This window comes from Petromyzon marinus, chromosome 80 (assembly GCF_048934315.1).
Source record: "Petromyzon marinus isolate PM22_M1 ecotype Great Lakes invasive population chromosome 80, UKy_Petmar_22M1.pri1.0, whole genome shotgun sequence".
NCBI lineage: Eukaryota > Metazoa > Chordata > Hyperoartia > Petromyzontiformes > Petromyzontidae > Petromyzon > Petromyzon marinus.
The window spans coordinates 4,914,295-4,940,742 of NC_133746.1; the positions used below are offsets into that span (position 1 = coordinate 4,914,295).

Here is a 26,448-nt window from a genome sequence, read left to right on the forward strand (position 1 = left end):
CTACATTACACCCTGCACCACACACACACAGTCTCCATTAGACCCTGCACCACACACACACAGTCTACATTACACCCTGCACCACACACACACAGTCTCCATTACACCCTGCACCACACGCACACAGTCTACATTACACCCTGCACCACGCACACACAGTCTACATTACACCCTGCACCACACACACACAGTCTACATTAGACCCTGCACCACACACACACAGTCTACATTACACCCTGCACCACACACACACAGTCTCCATTAGACCCTGCACCACACACACACAGTCTCCATTACACCCTGCACCACACACATTCCATTACACCCTGCACCACACACACACAGTCTACATTACACCCTGCACCACACACATTCCATTACACCCTGCACCACACACACACAGTCTACATTACACCCTGCACCACACACATTCCATTACACCCTGCACCACACGCACACAGTCTACATTAGACCCTGCACCACACACACACAGTCTCCATTACACCCTGCACCACACACATTCCATTACACCCTGCACCACACACACACAGTCTACATTACACCCTGCACCACACAGTCGTTATTTCACTCTGCACCACACGCACAATCTCCATTACACCCTGCACCACACACATTCCATTACACCCTGCACCACACACACACAGTCTACATTACACCCTGCACCACACGCACAATCTCCATTACACCCTGCACCACACACACACATTCCATTACACCCTGCACCACACACATTCCATTACACCCTGCACCACACACAGTCTCCATTAAACCCTGCATCAGATCGCATCTATAAATCCCTCAAACGCATTTTCAACCTCTCACTCACCGAAGATACATTTCCACGTGAGTGGAAATCCACTCTTTTTCGTCCATGATATAAAAATGGTTCCAAAGAAGATCCTAATCATTGTAGGCCAATGTCTGTTCTTTCACCAGCTTTTGGTGGCTGGCTTTTGGGTTGTGCCGTGAAGTGATTTCTCGTTTTTGCTCGCTCTGGTGTATGAGCTGTCTGATATTCTTTGGGTCTTTCGGTATAGTCGCGTAGATAGGTTCAAAGAAAATAACAAAAAAATACAAAAAAAACGACGACGTGAGCTCTTTGATGTAAGGTGGAGCAAGCAAGAGACAGGGACAGCGATCATCTCCGTAGCCTTAACATGCTGCTGGGGCAAGTGATGTTAGTAGCGAGAAGCAGCACCGATGAAGACTGGCGCTGGAGCAACACGGCTTGCTTGGGGTCGTCAGCACCACGCCCGGCCGCCTTTGTCTCCCAAAGTGGCGATATTTACTCATCGCATCAGGTACTCACTTGAGGCTGAGTCGACCTAGTGGATGCCCGGCACCGGTTTAGATCATCGATATCACCGGCGGTGGCCGCGAGCGGGAATCGAACTGCCGGGTTGGTTAGCGCTGACCGCTACAACTTATCGCAGCGATTTTCCGTTCCACCCGATCATTTCGCCTGCCCGAGTTGGAAACTCTTACGAACGTGAGACCATGGAGATTAGGAGCTAGATCGTTTTCAAGTGGCACGTGGAAGACCGCAGTTGTATTATATTCATTCGTAGGAAATAAACGATAGTAATGATTATGGGTCTGGATATCCGTTCTTCCAGCCGCCCGTGCTACCGATCCCCTGTCCTCTGTTCAAGTAGAGTGGCTGTGAGATATTAACTGCCTCGCCGGGTACACGGGAGGTTGTGGATTCGATCCCGATCCTGACGCTTGTTGTATGTCTGGAGTTTGCGGTGCACAGTATATACATCTCACTCTCTCTCCCCGGGTCATGCGGGTTTTCCCTCATTTAAAATCAACATCACGAGTTTAGGGCATTTGGCGGCTACTATACATTCCCACGCGGCGATGTTAAGCCACTTTGTTGAACTTGCCATTTGTAATAGGTGCACATAGTTTAGTTTAAATAGTCAAGAAACTGAACTTGACGCAGTGCTGTACGACATAGCGCAGTGCCAAAGACGGGCAGCAGCGAGTACCTCCTCCTGCTGCTGCTCCTCCTGCTGCTGCTCCTCCTGCTGCTGCTCCTCCTGCTGCTGCTCCTCCTGCTGCTGCTCCTCCTGCTGCTGCTCCTCCTGCTGCTGCTCCTCCTGCTGCTGCTCCTCCTGCTGCTGCTCCTCCTCCTCTTGCTCCTCCTGCTGCTGATGCTCCTGCTGCTGCTCCTCCTCCTGCTCCTCCTGCTGCTGCTCCTCCTGCTGCTGCTCCTCCTGCTGCTGCTCCTCCTCTTGCTCCTCCTGCTGCTGCTCCTCCTGCTGCTCCTCCTGCTGCTGCTCCTCCTGCTGCTCCTGCTGCTCCTGCTGCTCCTCTTGCTGCTGCTCCTCCTCCTGCTGCTCCTCCTGCTGCTGCTCCTCCTCCTCTTGCTCCTGCTCTTCCTGCTGCTCCTCCTGCTCCTCCTCCTGCTACTACTGCTCCTGCTGCTGATGTTGCTGCGAGGCTTCCACTCCTCCACCAGCAGAGTCCTTCTCGGGAAAGGAGACTCACTGACGCGCTCACCTACTCACTCAGCTATTTAACCACCTGATCCACCTATTCAACAACCTATACTCGCACAGCCCACTGAACTCACCTGGTCACTCACTCACACACCTGACACTCGCCTTACCGACTCGCACAGCTAGACTGGGCTAAGCAGAGCGTGGGGCAGAGAGAGGAGTCAGATGGGGGGAGAGGGAGAAGCGGAGAGAAGGGGGGCATGGGAGGAAATATGGGTGGGGTAGGAGGGGGAGAGTGAGTGGGGTGTGTGTGGGTGTGTGTGTAGGCGTGTGTGTAGATGTGGGTGTGTGTAGGTGTAGGTGTGGGTGTGTAGGTGTGTGGGTGTATGTGTGGGTGTGTGTGTAGGTGTGTGTGTGTAGGTGTGTGTGTGTGTAGGTGTGTATGTGGGTGTGTGTCTGTGTGTGTGGGGAGCGATAGTGTAGCGGTTAGCGCGCTGCGCTATGAACCTGGCGACCCGGGTTCGATTCCCGCTCACGGCCAACACCAGGGTGGGAGAGTGTGTGGTGGGTGGGAGGGAGAGTGTGTGGTGGGTGGGACGGGGTGTGTGTGGTGGGTGGGACGGGGTGTGTGTGGTGGGTGGGACGGGGTGTGTGTGGTGGGTGGGACGGGGTGTGTGTGGTGGGTGGGAGAGTGTGTGGTGGGTGGGAGAGTGTGTGGTGGGTGGGACGGGGTGTGTGTGGTGGGTGGGTGGGACGGGGTGTGTGTGGTGGGTGGGTGGGACGGGAGAGTGTGTGGTAGGTGGGTGGGAGGGAGAGTGTGTGGTGGGTGGGTGGGAGGGAGAGTGTGTGGTGGGTGGGTGGGAGGGAGAGTGTGTGGTGGGTGGGTGGGAGGGAGAGTGTGTGGTGGGTGGGTGGGTGGGAGGGAGAGTGTGTGGTGGGTGGGTGGGAGGGAGAGTGTGTGGTGGGTGGGTGGGAGGGAGAGTGTGTGGTGGGTGGGTGGGTGGGAGGGAGAGTGTGTGGTGGGTGGGTGGGAGGGAGAGTGTGTGGTGGGTGGGTGGGTGGGAGGGAGAGTGTGTGGTGGGTGGGTGGGTGGGAGGGAGAGTGTGTGGTGGGTGGGTGGGTGGGAGGGAGAGTGTGTGGTGGGTGGGTGGGTGGGAGGGAGAGTGTGTGGTGGGTGGGTGGGTGGGTGGGTGGGAGGGAGAGTGTGTGGTGGGTGGGTGGGTGGGAGGGAGAGTGTGTGGTGGGTGGGTGGGAGGGAGAGTGTGTGGTGGGTGGGTGGGTGGGTGGGAGGGAGAGTGTGTGGTGGGTGGGTGGGTGGGTGGGAGGGAGAGTGTGTGGTGGGTGGGTGGGTGGGTGGGAGGGAGAGTGTGTGGTGGGTGGGTGGGTGGGTGGGAGGGAGAGTGTGTGGTGGGTGGGTGGGTGGGAGGGAGAGTGTGTGGTGGGTGGGTGGGTGGGAGGGAGAGTGTGTGGTGGGTGGGTGGGTGGGAGGGAGAGTGTGTGGTGGGTGGGTGGGTGGGAGGGAGAGTGTGTGGTGGGTGGGTGGGTGGGAGGGAGAGTGTGTGGTGGGTGGGTGGGTGGGAGGGAGAGTGTGTGGTGGGTGGGTGGGTGGGAGGGAGAGTGTGTGGTGGGTGGGTGGGTGGGAGGGAGAGTGTGTGGTGGGTGGGTGGGTGGGTGGGAGGGAGAGTGTGTGGTGGGTGGGTGGGTGGGAGGGAGAGTGTGTGGTGGGTGGGTGGGTGGGAGGGAGGGAGAGTGTGTGGTGGGTGGGAGGGAGAGTGCGTGGTGGGTGGGAGGGAGAGTGGGAGGGAGAGTGTGTGGTGGGTGGGAGGGAGAGTGCGTGGTGGGTGGGAGGGAGAGTGCGTGGTGGGTGGGAGAGACGGGGTGTGTGTCGTGGGTGGGTGGGACGGGGTGTGTGGGACGGGGTGTGTGTGGTGGGTGGGTGGGTGGGAGGGAGAGTGTGTGGTGGGTGGGTGGGTGGGAGGGAGAGTGTGTGGTGGGTGGGTGGGTGGGAGGGAGAGTGTGTGGTGGTTGGGTGGGTGGGTGGGAGGGAGAGTGTGTGGTGGGTGGGTGGGTGGGAGGGAGAGTGTGTGGTGGGTGGGTGGGTGGGAGGGAGAGTGTGTGGTGGGTGGGTGGGTGGGAGGGAGAGTGTGTGGTGGGTGGGTGGGTGGGAGGGAGAGTGTGTGGTGGGTGGGTGGGTGGGAGGGAGAGTGTGTGGTGGGTGGGAGGGAGAGTGCGTGGTGGGTGGGAGGGAGAGTGCGTGGTGGGTGGGAGAGACGGGGTGTGTGTCGTGGGTGGGTGGGACGGGGTGTGTGTCGTGGGTGGGTGGGACGGGGTGTGTGTGGTGGGTGGGTGGGTGGGACGGGGTGTGTGTGGTGGGTGGGTGGGTGGGACGGGGTGTGTGTGGTGGGTGGGTGGGACGGGGTGTGTGTGGTGGGTGGGTGGGACGGGGTGTGTGTGGTGGGTGGGAGAGTGTGTGGTGGGTGGGAGGGAGAGTGTGTGGTGGGTGGGAGGGAGAGTGTGTGGTGGGTGGGTGGAATGGAGAATTTGTGGTAGGTGGGTGGAATGGAAAATTTGTGGTAGGTGGGTGGAAGAGTGTGCGGAGGGTGGGAGGGTGAGTTTCGGGTGGGTGGGCGGGAGAGTGTGTGGTGGGTGGGACGGAGAGAGTGTGGTGGGTGGGAGAGAGTGTGGTGGGTGGGAGAGAGTGTGGTGGGTGGGAGAGAGTGTGGTGGGTGGGAGTGTGGTGGGTGGGTGAGAGAGAGTGTGGTGGGTGGGAGGGAGAGAGTGTGTGGTGGGTGAGAGAGAGTGTGGTGGGTGGGAGGGAGTGTGGTGGGTGGGAGGGAGAGAGTGTGGTGGGTGGGAGGGGGAGTGCGTGGTGGGTGGGAGAGAGCGTGATGGGTGAGAGAGAGAGAGTGTGGTGGGTGGGAGGGAGAGTGTGGTGGGTGGGAGCGAATGTCGTGGGTGGGAGGGAGAGTGTGTGGTAGGTGGGTGAGAGTGTGTGGTAGGTGGGAGAGAGTGTGGTGGGTGGGAGGGAGAGAGTGTGGTAGGTCGGTGGGAGGGATAGTATGTGGTAGGAGGGAGAGTATGTGGTGGGTGGGAGGGAGGGAGAGTATGTGGTGGGTGGGAGGGAGGGAGAGTGTGGTGGGTGGAGGGAGAGTGTGTGGTGGGTGGGAGGGAGAGTGTGGTGGGTGGGAGGGAGAGTGCGTGGTGGGTGGGAGAGAGCGTGATGGGTGAGAGAGAGTGTGGTGGGTGGGAGAGAGTGTGGTGGGTGGGAGAGAGTGTGGTAGGTGGGAGAGAGTGTGGTGGGTGGGAGCGAATGTGGTGGGTGGGAGCGAATGTGGTGGGTGGGAGGGAGAGTGTGTGGTAGGTGGGTGAGAGTGTGTGGTAGATGGGAGAGAGTGTGGTGGGTGGGAGAGAGTGTGGTGGGTGAGAGGGAGTGTGGTGGGTGGGAGAAAGTGTGGTGGGTGGGAGGGAGAGTGTGTGGTAGGTGGGTGAGAGTGTGTGGTAGATGGGAGAGAGTGTGGTGGGTGGGAGGGAGAGTGTGTGGTGGGTGGGAGAGAGTGTGGTGGGTGAGAGGGAGTGTGGTGGGTGGGAGAGAGTGTGGCGGGTGGGAGAGTGTGTGGTGGGTGAGAGGGAGAGTGTGTGGTGGGTGGGAGAGAGTGTGGTAGGTGGGAGGGAGAGTGTGGTGGGTGGGAGAGTGTGTGGTAGGTGGCAGGGAGAGAGTGAGGTGGATGAGAGACAGGGAGGGTCTCCGGTGTACCAAGCTGTCGGCCCAGGTTGAATCCTCGCATCAAGCGAAGCAGAACGTTCCTGCTTGGAGCTGCAGTGGCTGCTTCTTGTGTATTGTGCGTGCACACTGTATCTCAGGATGTGCTGGACATCCCCTAGGTTGACTCAACTTTCATTTAGCACCAGGTGCAAGTGGAGAAACATCGGCACTGGCTCTGGCCATCTCAGCCACTTGTGTGGCGTGCCGAACTCAGCAGGTGGGAGATAGTGTGGTGGGTGGGAGAGTGTGTGTGGTGGGTGGGAGAGTGTGTGGTGGGTGGGAGAGTGTGTGGTGGGTGGGACGGAGTGTGTGTGGTGGGTGGGACGGAGTGTGTGTGGTGGGTGTGTGGGGTGGAGAATTTGTGGTGGGTGGGATGGAGAGAAAATGTGGTGGGTGGGTGGAAGAGTGTGCGGAGGGTGGGAGGGTGAGTTTAGGGTGGGTGGGCGGGAGAGTGTGTGGTAAGTGGGTGGGTGGGAGAGTATGTGGTGGGTGGGTGGGAGAGGGTGTGGTGGGTGGGAGAGTGTGTGGTGGGTGGGGGAGTGTGTGGTGGGTGGGAGGGAGAGTGTGTGGTGGGTGGGTGGGAGGGAGAGTGTGTGGTGGGTGAGAGGGAGAGTGTGTGGTGGGTGGGAGTGTGCTGGGTGGGAGGGAGAGTGTGGTGGGTGGGAGGGAGAGTGTGGTGGGTGGGAGTGTGTGGTGGGTGGGAGAGTGTGTGGTAGGTGGGAGGGAGAGAGTGTGGTGGGTGTGAGGGAGTGTGGTGGGTGGGAGTGTGCTGGGTGGGAGGGAGAGTGTGTGGTGGGTGGGAGGGAGTGTGCTGGGTGGGAGGGAGAGTGCGTGGTGGGTGGGAGGGAGAGAGTGTGGTGGATGAGAGACAGGGAGGGTCTCCGGTGTCCCAAGCTGTCGGCCCAGGTTGAATCCTCGCATCAAGCGAAGCAGAACGTTCCTGCTTGGAGCTGCAGTGGCTGCTTCTTGTGTATTGTGCGTGCACACTGTATCTCGGGATGTGCTGGACATCCCCTAGGTTGACTCAACTTTCATTTATCACCGGGTGCAAGTGGAGAAACATCGGCACTGGCTCTGGCCATCTCAGCCACTTGTGTGGCGTGCCGAACTCAGCAGGTGCTCGCTTGGGGCACTTGCTCAGGCAGTAATTGGACTAGACGAAGACATCTCTCACTTGCAGGGATTCTTTTTGGGGACTCATGAGAAAAGATCATCGGTTTTAGCCTGTCCGGCAAAAATACAGGAGGTGGTGTGACGATCTTGGTCAAACACGAAATAGACACTGCCTATTATTGCAAGGCATCAATTCTGCATTGACCACGCATCATGCTTGTGGTAAAATATGCAAACAACCGTGCCTTGATAATAATGTAAGGGATGTCAGGGGAAGGTTGAGGAGCAAGCGAGGAGATATAATCGAGAGGACGGGCAGGAAGAGGGGAGATCTTGGCGGGAACGAGATTTAGAAGGCTGGGGACGAGTGTGGACTGAAGGAATAAAAGACGAACCCCCTGCAACTTTGCGTCGGCTCTCCTCAACAATAATAATGATGTATGCGTCGTCTTTGAAACCAATTGGTCGACTCCAGAGCTACAGCCTCCTTTTATGGCATTGTCTCACCACCGGTGGTAGTCCAGAGAACAACGCCAAAAGGCGAACAGCACAAAGGCAATGCAAATATCCAAAGCATTGATAGCTCGGGTCGAGCAGGTATTTAATCATAACTTTTAATACTGGCGAAAACGAGTCCAATATATTTAGTTAATGCCATTGTCCATAGGTCTGCCCTCGTATTTGTCCGACCTGCTGCTATTTTCTTTGAACAATAATAATACAAATATGCGACTCGCATCGAATTGTCTTCTAATTGCTCCCAGATTTCGCAAGCTATCGTTTTCCATTCCCAATTCATAAACAGATCATTGAGGCTACAGTCACCCCATCATTTCACTGCTTTGGTGTTTTAATATCGGGTTCGCTTCTTCGGTATACTTTAAACAAACTCAGCTCATAATATAGGGGTTTATTTTTTGGGGTTAGATCACGTTAGTAATACATGTGTAAAGACAGTACGGAGTGATAGTGGGACAGTATGGTTCCCTGGGACCATGGTTACTAATGGACGTGCTAATGATGATTGCTGAGACAAACGTTGACAGGGTCACGTGAGCGGGAGCACGGGATCCAATGGCGGGGGAAGTGTAATAAGGGCAGAGATTGACAGAGCCAGGTGCGGCGAGGAGAATTCGATAATAGGGGCATGGCCGGACCGGGCGAGGTATAAGAGCTGGCTCGAGCCGGAGCTGGGGGCTGTTGGTGTGGGGAGTCGCCGTCGTCATCGTCACCTTGGACCGGGTCGTCTCGACATCATCTCCGAGATGTCTTGATTACTAGAAGCTATGATGTCCCAGGATAGAGTCGTCTAACCAACCAAGTGTATGTAGTCACTCGTGGTTACTCATTGAGTTGTCAGTGGACTTTATTCCAATAAATATACGGAAAGACAAGACGGTGTCTCCGAGAGCCACATTACACGTGTCGTTAAAGCCGCCACAGCCAATCATTAGAGTAAACCCACAACTTATAACTAATTGGCACGTTTTGTTTACCTGACAAACCTTACTAATTGGCTGTGTCAGGTGATGGCGGGTTTAACGGCACATTTATAGTTACGTGATTGAACCCCCCCAAAAAAACACTATTGTGGATAAACCCACCACAACATTTAAAATGTGAGAGTTCCTGCGTGACGTTTTGCTTGTAATTACATCCAGCATCATTGGAACAGTGCATGTCAATCAAACTCAGCTCATAATAGAGGAGGTTTTTTTTTTGGGTTAGACCGCATAAATATACGTCGTTAAACCCCTCTACCACCTGACACAGCCAACGAGCAATGGTTGTGACGTAAACAGAACATGACAATTCGTCACTAGTACAGCACATCGGTGTGTTGGCGAGCCAAGCCACAACATTTACAATTTTTGAGTACGACGTTTCGCTGGTAATGACATCCCGTATCATCGGACAATTTGCCAGAATAGTGAAGCCCTCCACCTGCTCCCGGTCTTAAATAGAGCAGCAGGGTGACGTCATCATTTAGCCCAATCAGATGTAGAGATCAGAGGCGGAGAGGTTCTTTGGGTCTTTCCGTAAAGTCTCTGAAATCCTGCAGTCACACTTCTGCACTCTTTCGCAAACTGGGGGGGGGGGGGGAGATTCATGAGTCAACGTACATTATGCATGTGCATTATGCGAGCCCTTTGATCTTGTCCTTCCTGTCCATTGTGTATTAAAATAACCATACCAATGGTAATCCCGAATTGAAGTATGGTGGCCTGTATAGGCATGCATTTAAACAATGTATTATGTGATGATTTGCTTCCACGCAGCCCTAAGTCGGTAGCTATGCGAACGGTAAACATTATTTTTTTATTTCTTTCGATTTCGATAACGACACATTTGTATATTTACGCGATCGAATAAAAAAACTCTATTATGGATGATAATGGTCGCGAAAGCCTAAACAACAAACTCATCCCGGTTCACTGTGCTGTGTTACAATTGACAGTGGATGCCGCATATGGGAGGCCGCATCTTACTGTGACCTCCTACGTGTGCCATGGCTTGGAAAATGTCCCTTGGACGTGAGGAGACCATTCTCACTGAAGGGCGATTTTAATTTGTCCCTAGATCTGCTCTTTATTGAGTCTAACTTGCACACATCTGCAACGCCAGTCGGGGTGTCTTCTGAGTATTTCCCCAATATTTCACGAATAATTTAGCACCAAAGCCTTTCATGTAGAGGTGCTGCCCAAAAGTATTGTGGAACCACCTCGTTTGGTCCCTTAGCATCTCCAGTCTGAAAATCGCCATCCTCGTTTAAACTGTGCGCCTTATTAAAACCACTCGAGTTTAAGCGTGCATGTAATTTTTACAGCGTGATTGCTTTGATGCATAATTACTATTGCTGTTATTATAATGATTACGTTTGTTAGTTCTTTTTATATTTAATTGTGGAATGCTTTGATGATGCCAGCCAAGTCCAACCCATTGAAAGAGAAGCTTCTCGGTGGGAATCAGTGCCTGTGTTTTTCTGTTTCTGGCTCGATTCGGCTGAATGGGAAACGATTTGTGTGCAGTGCAGTGTTTTCTGATTCCAGTTGGGTGTGGTTGGGACTTGCCGAATGTTTGGTTTGTCCAAAGCAGAACAATCCAGTCGAGCACTGGTATAGAGAGACGCACGATCCAAAGACTAAAATCCCCCGTATAGCATGTAACATACTGTTTGGGGCAAGTGCTGTGTTAGCGAGCACCTATGAAGATCGGCACACGATGGGATGGGTGCCCAGTACCACGCCCGGCCGCCTTTTCTCCCCAGTGGCGATGTTCACTACACACCTGAGTCGACCTGGGGGGGGGGGGGGGGGGAGCGAGGACCGGTTCAGATAATCGTCACTGTGGGTTGGTGGCCGTGAGCAGGAATTTAACTCGGGTCGCCGGGTTCATAGCGCAGTGTGAACTGCTACACTACCACTCCCCGATATGCAATGTACACACACACTCACACACACTCACACACGCTCACACAAACCCTCACACTAATGCTAATACCCGCCATTCGTCACGAAGTGATGGTGACGTCACAACGGCGCCTGTGCCAAGCCAGATGCACTTTGAGGCTTGCTGACTGGAGGCACGGGACAGACCCAGGACGTGCGATGGGTTGGCTGACTGAGATGCCTGGCAGATGCACCAGCTGTACCTCCTACTGTGCCAACTTGCTGGATTTTATCCGCCCCGTGCTGCGCTCGTTGTTGTGAGCACCGCTCGTCTGCACTCAGTTGTTGTAGGGCGACTGCCTCCAACTGCCCAGTGGTGTCCTTCACACTCTCTCACACACTCAACAACAACAACCGCCATTCGCCACTAAGTGGCGGTGACGTCACCACGACGCTTGTGCCAGGCTATGTGCACCCTGAGGCCACGTGAAGTGTCGAACGCCCGCTGGCAGGAGGTCACGGGGCAGACCCAGGTGCCACGGGTCGACTGACTGAAATTACTGGCTGATGCACCACCTGTGCCCCCTACTGTGCCAACCTGCTGTGCTTTAGCCACCCGGCGCTCCGCTCGTTGTTGTGAGCGTCGCTCCTCCGCCCTCCGTTGTTGTTGGAGGGCGACTACCTCCAACTGCATAGTAGCATCCTTCACGAGCCTCCTCCAGAGGCCGATCTTGACACCGCTGGTACCAGTCATCGGCAAGTCCACTCAGCTCCACGTCCTCCTGTACCACATCACTCCATCTCTTCTCTAGCCCGTGCCGCGCCCGCTTTGCCCCCTCAATTCGGCCGAACAAAAGCTGTTTCGGCATGCGGTGGCTGGGCATGCGGGCTACATGACCCAGCCATCGCAGCCTTGCCCGCCGGAGGAGCTCACCGATGGGACCTTGCCCAGATCTTTCAAGGATTTGTGAGCTCCTCACACAATCCAGTCTGGTTAAACCCAGGATGGATCGTAGGCAGGCCAGCCTAAATGTTTCTAACCGGCGAAGATGATCCATTAGGGGGGTCCACGTTTCGCAAGCGTAGAGAAGGGAGGGAATGACCGTGGCCGAGAAGATCTGAAGCTTAGTGCGGAGCGACAGACCAGGTAGCTTCCACACAGCGTTACGCAACCGATGAAAAGATATTGCCGCTCGACTGATTCGGAGTGAGACCTCTGCTGTTAAACTGGAGCTAGTCATAAGCACACTGCCCAGGTATGGGAAACTCTCCACTCTCTCCACAACTGCCCCATCACCGATCGGGAGTTGTGGGGGTGGAGTGTCTGATGGTACAAAATACCCAGGCAGGTGCTTAGTTTTGGTGGGGCTGATGGTAAGGCCCCACCTCTTAGTGGCACGCTCCAGTCTCAGCAGCAGCGTCTCCAACTCCTCCTCTGACTGAGCAGCTATTACCAAATCATCAGCATACATAACGTGGTTGAGCAATAGGGAGCCATCCCTTGACCGCACCCGGGCATCGATCAGCCTCCCATTATATCTGTACCATATGGAGATTCCCCCGGTACAGCTTTTGAAGGCTTCACGAACTACGTGGTCAAAATAGATGTTAAATAATGTGGGAGCCAGAGGACATCCCTGTCGCACCCCAAGGTGTACAGGGAATGGCTCTGACTCCCGGCCACGTAGTTTTACCCGGGCCCGCTCACCATCATGAAGGTCCTTAATGATCGTGAGCAGAGGGTCAGGTACTCCAAAAGCACGAAGAACGACCCAGAGCCCAGGCCTGCTGATGGTATCATAGGCCTTGACCAGGTCAATAAAGCAGAGATGTAGGTCTTGTTGGAATTCCCTACACCTCTGCTGTAGCGGACGGACAGAAAATATGGCATCTGTGCAGGACCGCCCTATCCTGAAACCGCACACTCTCACACTCACTCACACTCTCGCACTCACACTTTCCCACACACTCTCACACACACTCACTCTTACACACTCAACACTCTCATATACACTCTCACACACACACACTAACACATACTCACACGCTCTCGCACACACACAGCTGCATGCCTACACGTACATACGCGTACTAACCCGGTACCAATTCGGACAGGGACTCTGAGTCCACGTGATGCGGGTTGGTGCACGGGCGAGGAACGCGTCTGATTGCGAGGATAGAACTACGGTCTGACTATTGATCTAAGGCTAACAATTGATCTGAGGCTGACTATTGCTTTGAGGCTGACTATTGATCCGAGGCTGACTATTGATCTGAGGCTGGCTATTGATCTGAGGCCGACTATTGATCTGAAGCTATTGATCCGAGGCTGACTATTGATCTTAGGGTGGCTATTGCTTTGAGGCTGACTATTGATCTGAGGCTGACTATTCTGAAGCTATTGATCTCAGGCTTACTATTGATCTGAGGCTGACAATTGATCTGATGCTGACAATTGATCTGAGGCTGACTATTGATAAGAGGCTGACTATTGAGCTGAGGCTGACTATTGATCTGAGGCTGACTATTGGGTTGAGGCTGACTATTGAACTGATGCTGACTATTCTGAGGCTGACTATTGATCTGAGGCTGACTATTGATCCGAGGCTGACAATTGGTCTGGAGCTTTGGCTAGTTTACTTGCCCTCTGTGACCCACTCCACGCGTACTGTGGTGGCTCACCCCAATGCCATGCAGCACCATTCAGGTGAGAACCAGCTGCCTAGCTTAGCTTGGCTTCCTACAATCTTCAGAAGTTCATTACAGTCGACTCCCAAAGTCAATAGCCCATTGAGATATTCACCTATCCATCAAGGCTCGCTCAGAGTGCACGCAAACATGGCAGAAAACGTGTTACAAATAAACATTAATAATTATGTAGGGGACTGCAAAAGAGAAGTTTCTGGAAGGGCGAGTTGAAAAGGTTGAAAACAGGTGGCCGGAAGGCACTGTCACACGTGTATTAATTAAGTGGGGGCCGCACTGTCTGATAGGGGCAGGGCCGAGCGAGTATATAAGGAGGAGCGAGGGCCGTGGTCGTGGCGCTTGCTCGGGAACTAATCGACGACCAGAGGTGGACGTCATCGGGGCCAACTGTTTGAGATCGACACAGTGGAAACCATCGGGACTGAAGATAGCCATAGCCATTACGAGTGTGGCAATCGTTACGCTCAAACTGAATATACGTTTGGAGAAATAAAGCTCAACTCCCCTGCAAATGGATGTCTCCAAGGAGCTTCTTTAAACTGGTGGCAGCAAGATCGAGAAAGAAGACCCGCCAAGGAGCTCCTTTAGAGGAAGAACCTTCGACCCTAAGCGCCCCAGGTCCCCGAGACCCAGAATGCATGGACTTGATGCAGCACCACATTGAAATGGGGAATGTTCAACCCATGAGGCAGAACCCATATAGAGTGGGACTAGCGGAAAAGGAGATCCGTCGAGCTACAGATGAGATGTTAAAAGCAAATATAATTTCGCCATCGACCAGCCCCTGGGAAGCACCAGTGGTACTGGTTAAAAAGTCAGATGCTATATCGGGGAGACAAAGCGACATGTCTCTGACCGAATTCGCGAGCACAAATCAGATTTGAAACAAGGCAAAACGAATTCTTCTGCCGTGGCTGATCACTGTTACAACGCTGTGGGGGATCACGATATAATTTTCTCCGATACCAAGGTTCTTTGCAAACCCACGGGCTTTTATCAGAGAATTATTCATGAAGCAATTCAGATCTACAAACACAGACACAATTTCAACCGAGAGGATGGTTTCAAATTAAGCAACCATTGGAAAGATGTTCTAAATCGAACTAAACATTAAACTAATTTCAATGGTACAGTATATTTTTTCAAGTAGTGATACCCCAAACTTTCGCAGCTCTTATAAATTCCCTTTTCACACCATCAATAGGTAAACTCCCCCCCCCCCCCTCCCGCGCCAAACGGCAAGTCCACCGGCACGTATACCGCCTCTTTCCTAAAATCCGCCAATCAAATGCTAATTTTTATGCTAATTTCTTTGTTAGAACACCTTGTTTGCTCGCACACAGTTTAAAGGTCCGCTGTCTGAGCGTGGTTGTGTTTCGCTAAATTCTCCTGTTTGATGAGTACTAGGTGCCTCGGTGAATGTATATGCTCTGACTTTAACATAGCTATTTCTGTGACCAGTTACAAGCTAATCACTCAGCCATTTCAATGCTAAATTATATGCTAATTCCTTTGTCAAGGCGCTTTGTGTTTTTCTTCTCACACAGCTTAAAGGTCGTGATCTAAGCGTGGCTTCTCTCACTCCAGCGCTGTCCTCCAGACAGTCTCGTCCCTTCACCTGATGAAGGCCGCTTGTGTTGTGGCCGAAACGTCGTGATTTTTTGTTATTTTATTTTCACCTACGTGACTTTACCCAATAGAACCAAAGCGTATGGGTCCATGAGGCTTTGCATGTTTTTATGACTCACTAGATGCATTATCGGGAACAAACTATTTTTACAATGTTGGATCTGTCGTGAGGAATTTGGCAACTTGCCCTGGACGACAAATCCAAATGTAAAAATATTTTCGAACACCGCAGGGATTGTTTAAATTTAATCGCCTCCCAATGGGATTGCTCACTGCGCTGGCAACCTTCCAACTCCTCATGAAGCTTGTACGGTCGGGCCTACAATGGGAGATATATTTTATTTATTTAGACGTCACTGTTTTTAGGTCGTTTGAGGAACATGTGGTGAGGTTACGTCAAGTTTTCTTGAAATTACGAGCCACGAGGCTAAAACTGAAACCCTAAAAATGCCATTTTGTGCAGGGTTACGTTCAATATTTGGGTCATGTGGACAGCGGGAAGAGGGTGGCAATAGATCCTGAGAAAATGTGTGCCACGAAGAATTGTCCGACACCCACTTCGGTACAGGAAATGTGACGATTCCTAGGATTTTTTTCCTACTATCATAGATTTGTACCCGGTTCACTACAGTCGTGAAACCCTTGCATTCCCCACACCAAAAGGCATGCGATTCCGGTGGCGGGAGGAATAAGAGTTGGCATTCCTCGTGCCACATTCAAGGTTGACTGATGCTCCCCCACTAGCATATCTGGATTTCTCACTACCGTTCATTTTGGATACTGATGCTAGTGATGTCTGTATAGCTGCTGTGTTGTCACAAATACAAGGGAAATAGAAGTGGTGATTGCGTATGGGAGTCATGTGCTTTCCACCGCTGAAGAAGGCTATTGTGTGACTCATAGATAACTCCTAGAAGTTGTCACGGTGTCTCGGCCCTACCTATATGGCCGCCAGTTTATCATGCGGACCGATCATGCGCCATTCCAAATCTCACTCAGAACAGATCAACCATCGGGACAGATGGCGAGATGGATTGAAGAACTCCAGGAGTACTCGTACGATGTCACGCACAGGATGGGCACCCGTCATTGTAATGCTGACATGTTATCAAGTTACCACACAAAGACCCAATGTGCGTGTACAACGGGAGTGGCCTGGTGTGAACCGACCCTCCTTGACTCGCCGGGACAGGCGATATCAATAAATGCAGCAGTGCAGGAAAATGTACCGCCCATAGATCATGATCTCGGGCTGATAAGGATCCGGCTACAGAAATATTATGACTAACTGGAGTGCCTTGCTTGCGCAAGCAGCCGAATCTGCTAAAAATGGTCAAGTGGGGGCCCCATTTGTCAAATGGCGAGGCCTTTTCATGAGGTGGGATGCTAGGTTGCAGCGTTGTTGGCTGGTGGTACCCACCCCCGAAGTGCACGCCGAACAACTTATACACTTGGGCCACCGTAAAACATTGCTCATGCTGCAATCTCGATGTTTTTGGTCAGGGATGTCAAAGGATGTGCGAGACTGGCTTAATCCATACAGCCCCCCCTGCAGTTGATCGCAGTGTCAAGGGTAAACGGTCTGGTGGCGTTGGATATCCTGGGTCCGTTCCCTACAACATCAAGGGGATAGTAAATATGTGCTTGTTGGGATGGAGTATTGCACTCGTTGGCCTGTTGCATGCCCACTACCAGACCAGATGGCTGCGACTATAGCAGAGGCCTTTCTGCACAGCTATGTATTGGACAAAGGTCCCCCTAAGAAACTGCTCACAGATTAGGGTCGACATTTTTCTACTAAACTGTTGCGCGATGTCTGTGATATCATGGGCACTAAGAAAATTCGAACTTCACCTTACTACCCTCATCACAACGGGCAAGCAAAGATGCTTAACCGCACGCTGTCTGCAATGTTGTGCCATGTTGTCACGAATGATCAGACTGGGACTTACAGATCCCAGGAGTCCTAGGGGCATACCATAGAGGACCACATGCATAGACCGGTCTCTCCTGCTTCTTTTTGATTTCCAGGAGGAACTCTGAGCCACCTATTAAGGACCAACTGGTGGCTCTCCCGACTAAATCACTTTTGTGGCCGGCCTCCCGCAGGCTGCCACGAGAAAGGCTGCGAGAAGCTCGCAAAGTCATGATCGCGGAGTCTGGCAGATCGCAATCAGCAAACGAACGCTTGCGAAAAATGACAAAAATGCCAGTGCCTTTCGAGCAGAGAGATCTGGTTACACTTTCCCCAGCTCCGGGTGGGCACATCAGCTAAGCTACCCCGTCCCTGGCAGGGCCTGGTAGAGATTGTCCACATTCTTCGCCTGCAAAGTGTTCGCATCCAGATGGGACACCGGCGATAGGTGGTTCATCCGAGCCATCTGAAACATTTAAGGAACCACCGTCACAAGATGTAATTTAGGTTCAAAAGGGCCAGGTCCAGGGGTGTCGTGACGAAAGCCAGAGAAAAAAAACATCCTCATTGGAAAAATGCTGCATCCGCAGTCTCTTCACCTCTTCTCAGGAACGACCACAAATGAGGATCGGCAGGATGGGGGAGGCTAAAGGAGTCATCCGAGAAAGTGCTGGGGAGAAGCGTCGCCAGGACGAACATGTCATTCAACCACACATACACACATTGACGGGTTTCAGTAGATGTAAGGGTGCCATTGGTTTTGTATTTATTCGTGTTGTAATGCTCACCCTTAACAGGGTAGCTGACCTAAAGGTTAGCTTAGTTGACCATACCGGTGGTACGCAGTGGACAATTTGGGTCAAAACGCCTCCCCCCACCCACCACCCCCAACCCCTTGCTTCAAGGGCCTATGTTATGTGATGGCCTAAAGTTTAAATGTTAAGCATCCCATGTTCCCAGGGTAAATTCCCTTGTGAGATCCCATAGTTCCCTTGTAAACAGTCCGTGAGGGCTATATTTTTCGACGGAGGGGGAGGGAGGGGGGGCTGATGTAGAGGAATGAACAAGAGACAGTTCTGGAAGAGCGAGTTGAGAGGGTTGAAAACAGGTGGCCGGAAGGCACTGCCACATGTTATAATTAAGTGGGGGGCCCACTGTCCGATGGGGCGGGGCCAAGCGAGTATATAAGGAGCAGTGAGGCCCGCGGTCGTGGCGCTTGCTGGGGGACTAATCGACAACCAGAGGTGGATGGCATCAGCGCCGACTGTTCGAGATCGACACAGTGGAAACCATCCGGGATGAAGATAGCCATAGCCAAAATCAGTGTAGCAGTCATTAAGCTCAAACTGTATATACGTTCGAAGAAATAAAGTTCAACTCCCCTGAAAATGGATGTCTCCAAGGAGCTTCTTCACAATTGTAACCGTTCTGATAGCTGCAGGCTTAGTGCAGCTTGGAAGCGTATTATCAAGTAATACCACACCGTTGAACTGCATGCCGAAAAAGGTCACCGTTTGTTGATGGTGATTAACCGAGTAGCAACAGCTATTGCGATTTTTGGACCCAAAAATTGCAGACATAATGTAATGATGCACTCGGAGACACTGAGAGTAGGATGCACTCTACGTGTTATAGCCTTCACAGGGTACAAGGGGTAACTACACTTTCAGTCAGGACAGCTAACAGACTGCCTGACAATGCCAGGAAGGTGAAGACGGTAACGAACACTCCAGCAGCCCAAAGGGAATTCACTCCAAGCAACAGCCCCGAACCTTCACTCGGGGTGCCCTTTTGTCCTCGTAGTATGGCCCCGCTCCGCCCCCGGCCACGCCCCCCTTCTAGAATCTACTAGTGGGTTCCTGGGCTTACCTCACGTGCCCCCTCTTACCTTTGCCCTACACCCTTTTCTCTGCTTATCACGTGACCTGCTGACAGAGATGGCTGCTGCGACCGAATATCCCTTTCTCTGCCAGCAACCAGCGCTATGCTCCATAGTGACCCATTCCATGTCACGACACATACATAATGTACATACATAATACACATGCATAACCTGCATCCGCAGTGCATGTGCATGATGCACGTGCATAATTCACATACATCATGCACATATAATGTACATACATAATGTTGTGGATTTACTCTCACACAATCAGTGAGTGCTGAACGAATTGGCATGTTTTGTTTACGTGACAAACCTTACTGATTGGCTGTGTTGGGTGGTGGTGGGTTTGACAACACATTTATATTTACGCGATATAACCCAAAAAAGCTTCTATTATGGAAAATCAATATATATATAAAAATGTTAATGTTAACTATAAACATGTTTTTTTTATTTTACCAGGTAAGGCCCACTGAGCAATGTAGCTCTTTTTTAGCTGCGACCTGGTGGCTTATCATCATCACGTGGAAATTTATTTATAAATCCGCGATGTTGATTCTAAATGTGGAACAGAAAAAAACGTAGGACCCGGAGAAAAATCCACGAGCCCACGGGAAGAGAGACACCTCAAACTCCAAATATACAGCAGGCATCAGGGTCGGCATTGAATCCACGACCTCCTGTACACCAGGCGAGGTAGTTGGCATCTCTCTACCACAGCCCCCAACGACATGACCTTACAAACAACGATGTACATTCTTCACACCTGTATTGTTTCAATCCAAAATAACGTATGTTGGTGGCAGAGTGGACATGCCCAGACAAGACGCTTGCATAACACAGGAGTGCGTTTTGGGGATGCTGCCATTGGTAAGAAGTTATTAAAATGCATCCATCATCCGTTCTTGTTGTTACTCGTCTGCAATACTGTTATTGCTTGGCAAAGCTCCACGCATTGATTAAAACGCAAGTTATGGGTGTGTTCTACGTTGGCATGCTTTGAAGACTAAGATCTCCCGTATAACCTGTAACAGACTGTTAGGGCAAGTACTCTTGACGAGTAGCAGCAGCACCTATGAAGGCCGGAATGGCACACGAGGGGGGGTGGGTAGCCTACACCCCGCTCGGCCGCTTTTGTATCCCCAGTGGTGATGTTTACACACCCACACCAGGTACTAATTTTAGGCTGAGTCGACTTAGGGGAGGCCTAGGACCCGGTTCAGATAATCGTCACTGGTGTTGGCCGTAAGCGGGAATCGAAATCGGGTCGACAGGTTTGTAGCACAGCACGCTAACCGCTACATTACCGCTCCCCTCTTCACACACTCACATGCCTTCACCAGCTTACACACACAGAAACCTCTTGAGGGTGGAGTTGTGGCAAGAGTCTGGTGCTGAACCACACAGCTGCTGGAACCATACAGTGCGCCAACCTCCACTGGAGGTCACCGCAGCGTTTGCACTGGGGGACGACCTCAATCAGGAGAGATAAGTGATCTCTCCATTATATGTCTGGTAGGTTGGCTAGGTCCCGAAAATGCAGCGCCTTGACGCAACACGTGTAGAGCGTTTTCTTCGGGGCAATCTTCAGGGACACGTCCCTGCAGCCTCCGAGCTTCAGTAGCTTCCCAGAGTCATTGTGCCCGGGAGGCTGAGTGCCTGGAGAAGTGCAACTCTGGGAAGGAGGAGGGGTGGCCGCCACTGTCCTCCGGAGCCTCCAGCTTCAGATGCGGGTCCTGCATGGCTTGGAGCACGTCCCACGGCAGCTTCTCCCTGGCTCAACTGCGGTGTTCCACTTGCACTGGTGGCCCTTCATGAGGTTGCTGACTTTCCACACCCGTACTGAGAGAGAGTGCACGAAGAGACAGGGAGACAGAGAGAGTGCACGAAGGGATAGGAAGACAGCAAAAACGAGTGCAGGAAGGGACAGGGAGACAGCTAGAGATATGTGGGAGCGAGTATACCCAGGAGAGGCGGAATTCAGATCGTAATGACATGGCATAAACGTGACCACTAGGCAAGGAGACAGAATGAAAACTAAATAAACGTGTGGCAATGTATGAACGGCAAAGGAAATGTACAAAGGTGAGACAATAACTTTTTCTAATAATGATAATGTACGGCTCTTTGTCAATGCACTGAAATATCAAGGTCTCCCCAAAACCTGGAAGTTTCGAGTGGACTATCCCCATATTCACATGCCGAATATTCATGGCATTGGCTGAACGTCCAAATGCAGGATCTTCCTGAACAAACAACATGTCGAGACTCAGGGAGGGTTTTCCATAGTAATAATAATACCAAACTGAACATCTTAACAACAACATGGGTGTTCAGTACAACTTTGCATGCCTGCCAGACCTGGACAAATAACAAAACGATTAACAGAGATAAGCCATTGGCACTTGAAATGTATTGCTCCAGAAGCATGCTGCTGCATCTAAGCTGGACCCAAAGAGTGACCAACATAGAAGAAAAATGTTGCACATAGAAGAACACAACCTGATGATGATAATGCAGACAGTGATGAGAATGAAACTGGCACTATTTGGACACTTACTGTATGAAGTAGCATGGACAACAACAGTAAAAATGTGTTGTTGTTGTTGTTGGGAAAAATGGAAGGAAAAGGAAAGAGAGGAAGACCTAACAAAGAATGAATGGCTTGACGAAGACATCATAAGACTAGCATTACTTGAGCATATTGGAACTACAAGATAGAGAGGAAAGTGGAAAAAAATGAGGATATGTGGTCACATTCGGGGCTATCTGCCCATGGATTGTAATGATGATGCACTACACTATACACTACTATACACTACACAATACACTACTCTTGACGTTGCTAGAGCTGAGATTGCCACTATCCTAAAAAATGCTAAGAAACCCACAAGTAACATCAGCAAAAACGAGCGCTCTGAACTCGCAAATTTGAAAAAGTGGGATGACATATTCATCCTCTCGGCCGACAAGGGCATCGCCATGATCATCATGGATAAAACCACATACAACAACAAAACCCAGGACATTCTTAATGATGGCAGATATACCAAAATCATAAAGATCCTACCAACTGCCTGGCTACAAAAAAACAACAATATCACTAATTCGACTTCTCTAAAAGAACCGACCAAGCAGCTCTCTCTAAAACCTTCAGCTGCTAGACAACCCAGATTTTATGGCCTTCCATAAAAGGTACTGCACTCCATCCTATCGTTTCCACCATCAACTCACATACCTACAAACTGACCCGATTTATGTCTGAGATCCTGCTTCCATTCACGGGCAAGACCACCTCAGCAGTACTTAACTGCAGCTCACTTGGTTTCTCTAATCAAGGACATTTCACTGTCTCCAGATTATTTTCTTGTCAGCTTCGATGTAGTCTTTCTGTTCACCAAGGTACCTGTACCTGACACCATAGCAATCATTGAAAACTTGGTCCAACAGGGACTGAATCCTGATGTACCAACTTTGGTGAGGCACTGCCTTACCAACACTTACTTAATCTGGAATGGTACATTCTACAAACAAAATTAAGCCCTATGGGTTCTCCCTAATCACCAGTGGTAGCGAATGTTTTAATAGAGATATTTGAAACAGATGCCACCCAGACATCCACCCTACGTCCGTCCCTGTGGAAGAGATACGTAGATGACGCTTTCGTCATCTGGCGACATGGCCAGCCAGCACTGAACCAATTTTTGAACCACATCAATTCCAAACACCCATAGATCAAATTCACCATGGAAGTAGAAAATGATGGCAAGCTACCATTCCTGGATGTTTTGATCAAGAAGAGGCCTGATGGCTCGTTGGGACATCCCGTCTACAGGAAAGCCACCCACACGGATTCCTATCTAAAGCCTGACTCCCACCGCCATCCGGCCCAGGACTCCCATCAAAACACTACACCATAGGGCCCGCTGCATGTCCGACCAGCGCCACCTAGCCAGTGAACTGGAGCACGTACGCCAAGACCTCAAGATGAATGGATACTCAGACCACACAATCCGCAAAGCTGTATCCCCAACCACGGGAAATGAAAGCTCATATCATGCAAATCTCTCTCCCTAATCTCTCTCCCTAATATCCCCCATTAACACAACTGACATGCTTGTGTCCGGGGATGGAATTCCTTTCCAGCTCAGACCCCGACTGCTTGCCCTTCGCCACATATATAACCTTGTCACAGCTCAGGCGGACCACCACTCACCACTACTGACCACAACTCACCACCACTGACAGCTACTCACCACCACTCACGGCCACTCACCACCACGACTCACCACCACTGACCACCACTGACCACTACTCACCACCACTCACCACTACTCACCACCACTGACCGCTACTCACCACCACTCACCGCCACCCATCGCCACTCACCGTCACTCACCGGCACTCACTGCCGCTCACCACTACTCACTGCCACTCAATGCCACTGACCACTACTCACCACCACTCACCGCCACTCATCACTACTAACTGCAAATTACTTCAACTCACCACCATTGACCACCACTCACCAATACTCACCACTACTCACCGCCACTGACCACCACTCAACGCCACTGACCACCACACACCACCACTCACCATCACTGACCACCACTCACTGCCACTGACCGCCACTCACCACTACTCACCACAACTGACCACCACTCACCACCACTCAGCAACACTCATCACTAATGACCACCACTCACCAACACTCACCACTACTCACCACCACTCACTGGGACTCACCACCACTCATCACCACTCACCACCACTCATCATCACCGACCACCACTCACCACAACTGACCACCACTCACCACCACTCAGCACCACTCATTACTCACCACCACTCACCACTACTCACCACCACTCACCACCACTTACCACCACACACCACCACTCACCATCACTGACCACCACTCACCACAACTGACCACCACTCACTGCCACTGACCGCCACTCACCACTACTCACTACTCACCACAACTGACCACCACTCACCACAACTGACCACCACTCACCACTACTCACCATCACTGACCACCACTCACCACCACTCACTACTCACCACGACTCACTACTCACCACCACTCACCACCACTGACCACTCACTACTACTCACCACTACTCACCACCATTCACCGCCACTCACCACCACTGACCACCACTCACCACCATTCACCGCCACTTACCACCACTCACCACCACTCACCATCACTGACCACCACTCACTACTACTCACTGCCACTGACCGCCACTCACAACTACTCACTACTCACCACAACTGACCACCACTCACCACCACTCACCACCACTAACTACTCACCACCACTCACCACTACTCACCATCACTGACCACCACTCACCACTACTCACCACCACTCACTACTCACCACCACTCACCACTACTCACCAACACTCACCACTACTCACCAACACTTACCACCACTCACCACCACTTACCACCACTGACCACTCACTACTACTCACCACCATTCACCGCCAATCACCACCACTGACCACCACTCACCACCATTCACCTCCACTCCCCACCACTCACCACAACTGACCACTACTCACCACCACTCACCACTACTCACTACTCACCGCCACTCACCATCACTGACCACCACTCACCACTACTCACCACCACTCACCACAACTCACCACCACTCATAACCACTCATAACCACTCATAACCACTCACCACCACTCACCACTACTCACCACCCCTCACCGCCACTCACCACCACTCACCGCCGCTCACCGCCATTCACCACTACTCACCGCCACTCACCACTACTCACCACCACTTACCACTACTCACCGCCACTCACCACTACTCACCACCACTCACTACTCACCACCACTCACCACCACTGACCACTCTCCACTACTCAACGCCACTCATCACTACTCACCGCCACTCACCACTACTCACCGCCACTCAACGCCACTCACCACTACTCACCGCCACTCACCACTACTCACTACTCACCACCACACAGTACTCACCACCACTCACCGCCACTCACCACAACTCACCACCATTCACCACCACTGACCACCATTCACCACCACTCACCGCCACTCACCACTACTCACTACAACTGACCACCACTCACCACCACTCACCGCTACTCACCGCCACTCACCACCATTAATCACCACCACTCACCACCACTCACCGCCACTCACCACCACTCACCACCACTGACCACCAGTGACCACCACTCACCACTACTCACCACCACTCACCGCCACCCACCACAACTGACCACCACTCACTATCACTCACTACTACTCACCACTACTCACCACCACTCTGCCACTGACCACCACTCACCACAACTCACAACCACTCACCACCACAACTGACCACCACTCACCACCACTCACCACAACTGACCACCACTCATCACTCCTCACCACAACTCACCACCACTCACCACCACTGACCACTACTCACCACTACTCACCGCCACTCACCACCACTCATCACTACTCACCACCACTCACCACCACTGACCACTACTCACCACTACTCACCGCCACTCATCACCACCACTCATCACTACTCACCACCATTCACCGCCACTCCCCACCACTGACCACCACTCACAATCACCACGGGGAGCAGCGTTCGCCATGACATGACGTCATCGCACCCTTCGTCGCGACGCGTGGTCCGGAGACGTCACGGCGCGCCACTTTTGTTGTCGGTAATTACGCGTCACCGCGTTGCAACGTGTTTCTCCCACCCCCCGCGCGTGACGTCATCGCGTTGCCGTGCGTAGTGACGTTATCACGCAAAGACGCTTCACCGCCTCTTGATAGGAGAGGGCAAAGCGACCCGCCCGCCCTCGCCGCGAGGAGGGAGTGAAACGGCCAATCCGCGCGCCGGGAATCGTCACGTGATGTAGCGCCGGCCGCGACCGTTAAGAGTGCAGCAACGATGGTGATGACTCTACTACCACAACTACAGCAACAATTACTGTAATATATAATACTATAATAACTATAATATATAATACTATAACTATACAATACCATAATAACTAATATCTGTAACTACAATAACAAATGCAATAGCAACTAAAATAATAAATGAAAACCACTATAATAACGATTGTACTACAGTAGCTATACTATCTACAACTATAATTACAATAACTACCGTACTACAGTAACTACAACTACTATAATCACTACAATAACTATAACTGCATTAACAATAACGACTGGACTACAGTAACTACAGCAACAACTACATTGACGATAATTATAACCCCAATAACTACAATAACAGCTATAACAAGTACAATAACCACACTAACAATAACGATAAGGGATGCAGTAACTTTAACGATAACTATAATAACTCAAAATGCAATCATTACAGCAACTACAATCCCGGAGAGCCGCGATGTGCATTGGAGTTTTACTGCAGCAGGAAGGAATCCGATGAGCCGTAAAGCTCTTTGGCACAGATTTCCAGTACGTTCCAACAACACTCACATTACACGATAGGGGTAGCAAAGTGTATGAAAGGTAAACAAATCATAAATGTATTTTAAC

The 26,448-nt window shown here is 51.8% G+C and overlaps 1 protein-coding gene and 1 long non-coding RNA gene across 2 annotated transcripts in view; both read right to left on the reverse strand.

The window, feature by feature from the left end:
• The window catches only part of LOC116958578 (L-lactate dehydrogenase B chain-like), a 30,590-nt gene extending 27,593 nt beyond the window's left edge, over positions 1-2,997 (reverse strand). The window contains exon 1 of the mRNA XM_032981294.2: positions 2,016-2,997. The gene's annotated coding sequence lies outside the window, so the exon portion shown is untranslated. The remainder of the gene's footprint in view (positions 1-2,015) is intronic.
• A 14,729-nt stretch (positions 2,998-17,726) lies between these two features.
• On the reverse strand, positions 17,727-25,621 carry LOC142907629 (uncharacterized). The gene is made up of 2 exons (XR_012931141.1): positions 25,453-25,621; positions 17,727-20,710 (listed from the first exon to the last, which is right to left on the reverse strand). It is a non-coding gene; the product is annotated as an uncharacterized LOC142907629 (long non-coding RNA).
• Positions 25,622-26,448: the final 827 nt, after the last annotated feature.